Below are 7,933 nucleotides of genomic sequence, written 5' to 3' on the forward strand. Positions count from 1 at the left end.
CCACCGCACCTGGTCATTCAACTATTATTTTAAGCCACACACTTCTGGATAATAGAGCATGTATTAGTCTAATATTGCCACAGTAAAGAGGTGTAACAAAATGCCTCCCAAACTCAGAGGCCTAACCCAACAATCGTTTATTCTCACTTATGCATCTGCAGGTCACTGATGTGGACTGAGTTCAGCTGGACGTGTCTCCAAGCTGAAGATTGGGTCACTGTCTTCTCCATGTCTCACCTTCCTTGGACCAGTGGGTCAGTCGGGGCGTGTTCTTCTCATGGTGATTGTTCACAGAAAAAGCGGTCTTGATCCAGAACCCAAAGAGGCCTTCTGAATTCCACGCAGGGAGGAATTCAAGACAAGCTGCAGGGTGCAGTGAGAGTTTATTGAAAGCTCCTCCATTACAGAGTAGGGCGTCCTTAGGAAGCAAGCAAAGGAATGCCCCGTCTTTGTTTTAGCTCCCCCTCCCCTCCCCTCCCTTCCGCTCCCTTCCCTTCCCTTTCCTTTCCTTCCCTTTCTTTTTGGATGGACTCTTGCTCTGTTGCCCAGGCTGGAGTGCAGTGGCACAATCTCGGTTCACTGCACCCTCTGCCTCCTGGGTTCAAGCAATTCTCCTGCCTCAGCCTCCTGAGTAGCTGGGATTACAGGCGCCCGCCACCATGCCTGGCGAATTTTTGTAGTTTTAGTAGAGACAGGGCTTCGCCATGTTGGCCAGGCTGGTCTCAAACTCCTGACCTCATGTGATCCACCCTCCTCGGCCTCCCAAAGTGCTGGGCCACTGTGCCCGGCCATTTTAAATTTTTCATATATAGGCCGGGTGCGGTGGCTCACGCCTGTAATCCCAGCACTTTGGGAGGCCAAGGCAGGTGGATCACGAGGTCAGGAGATCGAGACCATCCTGGCTAACACAGTGAAACCCCGTCTCTACTAAAAATACAAAAAATTAGCCAGGCGTGGTGGTGGGTGCCTGTAGTCCCAGCTACTCAGGAGGCTGAGGCAGGAGAATGGCGTGAACCCGGGAGGTGGAGCTTGCAGTGAGCCAAGATTGCACCACTGCCCTCCAGCCTCGGTAACAGAGCAAGACTCCGTCTCAAAAAAAAAAAAAAAAAAAAAATTTCATATATAGGGGTTTTGTCTATGTAAAGGCTAAACTAAGCTGTGCCTATGTGCATGTGGGCTGACGGCATGACAAAATTTATTATTTTATTGATTTAAACAAAACTGTCCTTGACATTTTAGTGTGTAAGTACATTAAAGCATAACTGTAATTATCTTGAAAGCATATGTTATGGGTATTAGGACATCTGGTCTTTCTGTTGTTACAGGTTTGTGTCCTTGCAGGTATCTTTAGGCTGTTTTCTCAACTGTAAACATCTTATGACCATGGGTCGTGACTGGCAAGGAGTGTGCCTTGTTAGTCTCAAGATGGAGCTGAACTTAAAATGGTGTCACTCTGGCCCTCCTAGGCCCCGGCTTCCCTAACAATGGCAGAAGCAAGAACACAAGTTCAACTGCACAAACACATTGTAAACCTTTGCTTGCATCACACGTGCCAGTATCCTATGGCCAAAGTAAATGCACGTGGCTAAGCCCAGCAGAAATGAAGCAGGGAAGTATATTCCTTCTGTATGGGAGAGGGGAGTGTGAAAGGAAAATATCTTGGACCCCCAAAATATTTTCTTTTTACGAAGGAAAATTCAAGCTGGAAACTGCTTAAGGCAAACCTGCCTCTCATTCTATTCAAAGTTATCCCTCTGCTCACTGAGATAGATGCACATCTCATTTGCCTCCTTTGGAAAGTCTAATCAGAAACTCAAAAGAATGCAACCATTTGTGTCTCACTTACCTGTGACCTGGAAACCCCCTCCCTGCTTCCAGTCTTCCTGCCTTTGCTTCAAATTGTCTTGCCTTTCCAGACCTAACCAATGTAATTCTTCTTTTGATTGATGTCTTGTGTCTCCCTAAAACGTATACAAGCAAGCTGTGCCCAACTACCCTGGGCACATGTCATCAGGACTTCCTGAGGCTGTGTCATGGATGCATCCTCAACCTTGGCAAAATAAACTTTCTAAATTAACTGAGACCTGTCTCTGATTTTCTGGGTTCACAGGAGCATGTCTGATTATTTTGAATAATTAACACAAAGCACATGGTTAGACCACTGAATTCCATAGGTATGAGCTCACTGTCACACTTCCTTTACTGAAAATGTGTCCCGGGGTGAGAGATGCTGCATACCATAAAGACACATGCAGCTTTCTGTAAGTCCATAGACGTGGGTGCTGCAGGCAGAGAAGGCACATCCCTGTGTGGACTGGGTCTATACCTGGGAGGCATATTGCTGCCTCCTCCAGGAGTCCGATGTAATTTACTTGCCGTCAAGTGGACAGCTGGTCTCCCTAAAGAATCATGTCCTGGCCGGGTGCAGTGGCTCACGCCTATAATCCCAGCACTTTGGGAGGCCGAGGCGGGAGGATCACAAGGTCAGGAGTTAGAGACCAGCCTGCCCAATATGGTGAAACCCTGTCTGTACTAAAAATACAAAGATTAGCTGGGTGTGGTGGCGCACACCTGTAGCTCCAGCTACTCAGGAGGCTGAGGCAGGAGAACTGCTTGAATCCGGGAGGCAGAGGTTGCAGTGAGCCAAGATCGTGCCACTGCACTCCAGCCTGGGCAACAGAGCTGGAGTTTTTTTTTTTTTTTCTGTCTCAAAAACAAAACAAAACAAAACAAAACAAAACAAAAACAAGAAAGAAAAGAAAAAAGAAAAAAAAAGAATAGTGTACTATCAGGTTCTCAAAGTTAGCTTCTGCTGTTGGCAGGTTGGGTACTTAACAGTGACAGTGGCCAGCAAGATCAGCCAGGACGAAGGGCAGTTTATGAGGCTGAACACATGCATAGCCTCTATCCTATTACTACAGCCACTTCACATATGGGCTCTTTGAGCAAGAACTGAGATGTTTTTGGAGGAAAAGTCCAACATCCACAGATGACAGAGACCTCCTCCATACCGAATGCCTTCTGATGGATGTTTGCAGAGGACAAGAAATCTTCACATTCAATGCCCATTCAAAAAGGTCCATCCACATCCCCACCAGACCTCCTGTACCTAATTTTTAATCCTGTTCTTTCTTAGTCCCTGATCAACTGGCCAACCCTTGAGCCAGTGTCCATCAGTCCTTTTTTTGTTTGTTTGTTTTTTTGAGATGGAGTTTTGCTCTTGTTGTGTAGGCTGGAGTGCAATGGTGCAATCTTGGCTCACTGCAACCTCTGCCTCCCAGGTTCAAGCGATTCTTGTGCCTCAGCCTCCTGAGTAGCTGGGATTACAGGTATGCCCCACCACACCCAGCTAATTTTTGTCTCAGTAGAGATGGGATTTCTCCTCGTTGGTCAGGCTGGTCTCAAACTTCCAACCTCAGGTGATCCACTCGCCTAGGCCTCCCAAAGTGCTGGGATTACAGGCGTGAGCCACTGTTCCCAGCCTGGTCCTTCTGGCCATCCCTATTTAGCTGAGAAGTGGAAAACCAGGCACAGTGCTCAGAGTTCCACCATCTGAGATGACTTCCCTTCACCACTGTCTTTTTTTTCTTTTTCTTTTTCTTTTTTTTTGAGATGGAGTCTCCTTCTTGTCACCCAGGCTGGAGTGCAGTGGCGTGATCTCGGCTCACTACAACCTCTGCCTCCTGGGTTCAAGCGATTCTCCTGCCTCAGCCTCCTGAGTAGCTGGGATTACAGGCGCCTGCCACCACGCCCAGCTAATTTTTGTACTTTTAGTAGAGATGGGGTTTCACCATGTAGGCCAGGCTGGTCTCAAACTCCTGACCTCAGGTGATCCGCCCACCTCAGCCTCCCAAAGTGCTGGGATTACAGGTGTGAGCCACCTTGCCCGGCCTCACCACTGTCTTTTTAGGACTTCTCCCAAGTAAGGCTAGAGTAGAATGGCTGTTCATGTCTGGCATGTGCCAGCATATTATGCAGATGTGAACACTAGGCCCATTTTTTCCATCCTGCACTAACTGGACATAGAGAAATCCTATGAGTCTATAGGTGTGGACCGAGGCGGGGGTAGGAATTTAAATGACCCTCTTGTACAGCCTGCTTGTACAGTCCTATATACACTTTTTATTTCACAATGGAATATTGCTGTGTAAATTCAATTTTTTTTTTTTTGAGACACAATCTCACTCTGTCACCAAGGCCCCGATCTTGGCTCACTGGAACTTCCACCTCACAGGTTCAAGCAACTCTCCTGCCTCAACTTCCTGAGTAGCTAGATTACAGGAGCATGCCACCACAACCAGCTAATTTTTGTATTTTAATAGAGACGGGGTTTTGCCATGTTGCCCAGGCTGGTCTCGAACTCCTGGCCTCAAGTGATCTGCCCGCCTCAGCCTCCCAAAGTGGTGGGATTACAGATGTGAGCCACCGTGCCCGGCCAGTAAATTCAGTTTTAATGATCAGATGAAACTAAATTCATGAAGGGCAGTTCAGATGAATCTCTTAGTGCCATCTGGCAGGAGCAGTGGCCCTCAAGTGAGGATGCAGCCAGCCTACAATGAGGAGCTATGGGAATAAGGACCCCAACCTCACATCCCACCTCTATTCTTCCACAAGTGTTCCCCATTGGCTGCAGCTGACCAGGAGTCAGAGAACGAGGGAGCCCATTGATGTGGTTCACATGAGTCAGCCTCTGGGGAGGAGCAGGATAAGTGGAGAAATTCATCTGGATGGGCTATGGTGGGCAGCCTCTAAGATGGTACCCAGTGAGCAACACCTCCTGGTATTCACATCCAGGGATGGTCTGTATGACCAGTAGAATATGGCAGAGACAATGACATTTCACCTAACAAGTCAGGTTAGAAAAGGCACTGCAGCCTCAGTTTTGGTCACTGCAGTGGGGAGCTTTCTAAGATGGCCCATGATTCCCAGCTGCTGGCATCCATGCCAGTGTGTAATACCCTTCCTTTGAGTGTATGCTGGACCAAGTGACTTGATCCTAATTAATCGAATATGGCAAAAGCATTGGGATATATCCCTTGTGAGATTAGGCAACTAAAGGTTCTAACTTCCATCTTAGTTGCTGGCTTTAGCGAAGCAAGAGGCCCGTGTGGAAAGAATTGAGGGAGACCTCAGGCCAACACCCACCTGAGTGCGTGTGGAAGGGGATCCACTCCAGGTGAGACTTAAGAATCTCAAGTTAAGCTGACTGCAGCCTCCGGAGAGACTCAGCTCCGAGTCCTCAGCTAAACCATGCCCAGATTCCTATTCCACAGAAATGTGAGATAACAAATGCCATTTGATGTTTTGGGGTAATTTATTATAAAACAAAAGGTAACTAATGTTCTCTCTCCCTGATCACTTGCTTTAGGTGAAGTCAGCGGCTGTGTCATTAGCAGCTCTATGGGAAGCCCACCTGGCAAGGAGCTGAGGTTTTCTGACCACAGCTTGTGAGTGAGCCTGGAGGCAGATCCCCACCCACCCAAGCCTTCAGATGACTGCAGACCCTGCCCTCAGCATGATTCATGACAGACCTGAGCCAGGACCTCCAGCTAACCCACTACCTTATTCCTGACCATCAGAAACTGTGCAAGTTAGGGCCTGGCGTGGTGGCTCAGGCCTGTAAACCCAGCATTTTGGGAGGCCGAGGCAGGCGGATCACTTGAGGTCAGGAGTTCAAGACCAGCCTGGCCAACATAGTGAAACCTCATGTCTACTCAAAATACAAAAATTAGCTGGGCATAGTGGCACATGCCTGTAATCCCAGCTCCTCGGGGGGATGAGGCAGGAGAATCTCTTGAATCCGGTAGGCGGAGGTTGCAGTGAGCTGAGATCGCGCCACTGCACTCCAGCCTGGGCGACAGAACTGAGACCGTCTCAAAAAACTGCTAAGGTAATAAATGTTCGGGGTTTTAAGCTGCTAAGTTTTGGGAAAATTTACTTTGCAGCAATTGATACTAATCCATGAACCAACAGAAAACATTCAGCAAAGAGGAAAAGGGGAAGTTCATAAAATTGGGTGAAATATTCCTTAGGAATAGTATTTGGTACTTTTTTTTTTTTTTTTGAGATGGAGTCTCACTCTGTTACCCAGGCTGGAGTGCAGTGGCACAATCTCAGCTCACTGCAACCTCCGCCTCCCGGGTTCAAGTGATTTTCTTGCCTCAGCCTCCCGAGTAACCGGGATTACTGGCACGTGCCACCACACCCGGCTAATTTTTGTATTTTGAGTAGGCATGGGGTTTCACCATGTTGGCCAGACTGGTCTCCAACTCCTGACCTCAAGTGATCCACCCGCCTTGGCCTCCCAAAGTGCTGGGATTGATTACAAGCGTGAGCCACTGTGCCCAGACTTGGTTCGTATTCTTGATGGGCCCTGAACCTATATATAGAGTTATTTTTTGGAGGACCTCTCATAAAAAAAGGGTTTTCTTTTGCTTCAGGGGCAAACTCTGGTATTCCACTAAATTGAGAATAATGGGCTGGGCGTGGTGGCTCACGCCTGTAAGACCAGCACTTTGGGAGGCTGAGGCAGGAGGATCACTTGATCCCAGAAGTTGGAGACCAGCTTGGGCGACACAGGGAGACCCCTCCCCCATCTCCACAAAAATAAAATGAAAATAAGCCGGGCGTGGTGGCGTGCACCTATAGTCCCAGCTACTTGGGAGGCTTAAGTGGGAGGCTCACTTGAGCCCAGGAGTTCGAGGCTGCAGTGAGCTATGATAGCACCACTGCACTCCAGCCTGAGCAACACAGAAGACCCAGTCTCCAAAAAAAAAAAAAAAAAAGCCCCCCAAAAAAGTAAAAAAAAGTTGAAAATGATGACAGACCCTTTATTAGCACCTCTTACATGCCCGGGCAGTGAATTTATATCATCTTTCACAAATAGAAAAACTGAAGCTCATTCAGATTAGATAATTTATCTGAAGACGCAGATAAACCCCTCTCAGCGCCTGACTCTCCGTGCAATCGGGATGTTTGGCAGCGGGGCAGGGGAAGGGCCCGGAGCCACCGCCATCGCAGCCTGGGGGAACGACGGACTCGGGGAAGCCCGGCCTGGCCCTTCAAGTCCCGGGCCCAGCAAGGGCCAGGAGCCTCCCTCCCTCCCTCCCTGCAATTAGTCCCCAAACTCGCTGAATGAAGCTCATTCAGTTTAGGTAATTTATCTGAAGACACATGGTTAGTAAAAGGCAGAACCCAGGTTTGTATTCAGAAGCCCTCGTTCTTTCCACCACATTATTATGGCCTTCCTAACAGTAATCCTTATAATTTTAAATCAACATACACCATAGCTCCTGTCCTGAACACCGAGGGACGTTGGCTCACGGAGGTTAGAAAGTTAACGCATTGGCCGGGCGCAGTGGCTCACGCCTGTAAGCCCAGCACTTTGGGAGACCGAGGTGGGCGGATCACAAGGTCAGGAGTTCGAGACCAGCCTGACAAACATGGTGAAACCCTGTCTTTACTAAAAATACAAAACTTAGCTGGGCATGGTGGCACGGGCCTGTAATCCCAGCTACTCGGGAGGCTGAGGCAGAAGAATCGCTTGAACCCGGGAGGTGGAGGTTGCGGTGAGCCGAGATCACGCCACTGCACTCCAGCCTGGGTGACAGAGCGAGACTCCGTCTCAAAAAAAGGAAGAAAGTTAACGCATCCCGCTGCGTCCCCTCCACCGCCACGCACCCGGTCTCGCAGCTGGCGCGGTGTTTGCTGGTGACATGAACTCAACCAGCCTCCAGCATCCGGGGATCGGGGAGACATCCTTGGTCCGGTTTGCAAGAGGACCCGCACGCCTCCAGCTGGGGCAGAATTGGAAGATTCAGAAAGGAAAGTTGGGGAGGCGGGGAAGGAAGGGTGCAAAAGTGACACCGTGCCAGGGTCTCCAGGGCCACGGAGCTAGGGCACAGGCGGCGCCATCTGAGCTGCACAAACGCGT

The 7,933-nt window shown here is 49.1% G+C and overlaps 1 long non-coding RNA gene across 1 annotated transcript; it reads right to left on the reverse strand.

The window, feature by feature from the left end:
• Positions 1–120: 120 nt before the first annotated feature.
• On the reverse strand, positions 121–7,933 carry LOC134736670 (uncharacterized). The gene is made up of 2 exons (XR_010120836.1): positions 7,681–7,933; positions 121–363 (listed from the first exon to the last, which is right to left on the reverse strand). It is a non-coding gene; the product is annotated as an uncharacterized lncRNA (long non-coding RNA).

Source organism: Symphalangus syndactylus, chromosome 1, assembly GCF_028878055.3.
Source record: "Symphalangus syndactylus isolate Jambi chromosome 1, NHGRI_mSymSyn1-v2.1_pri, whole genome shotgun sequence".
Taxonomy (NCBI): Eukaryota; Metazoa; Chordata; class Mammalia; order Primates; family Hylobatidae; genus Symphalangus; species Symphalangus syndactylus.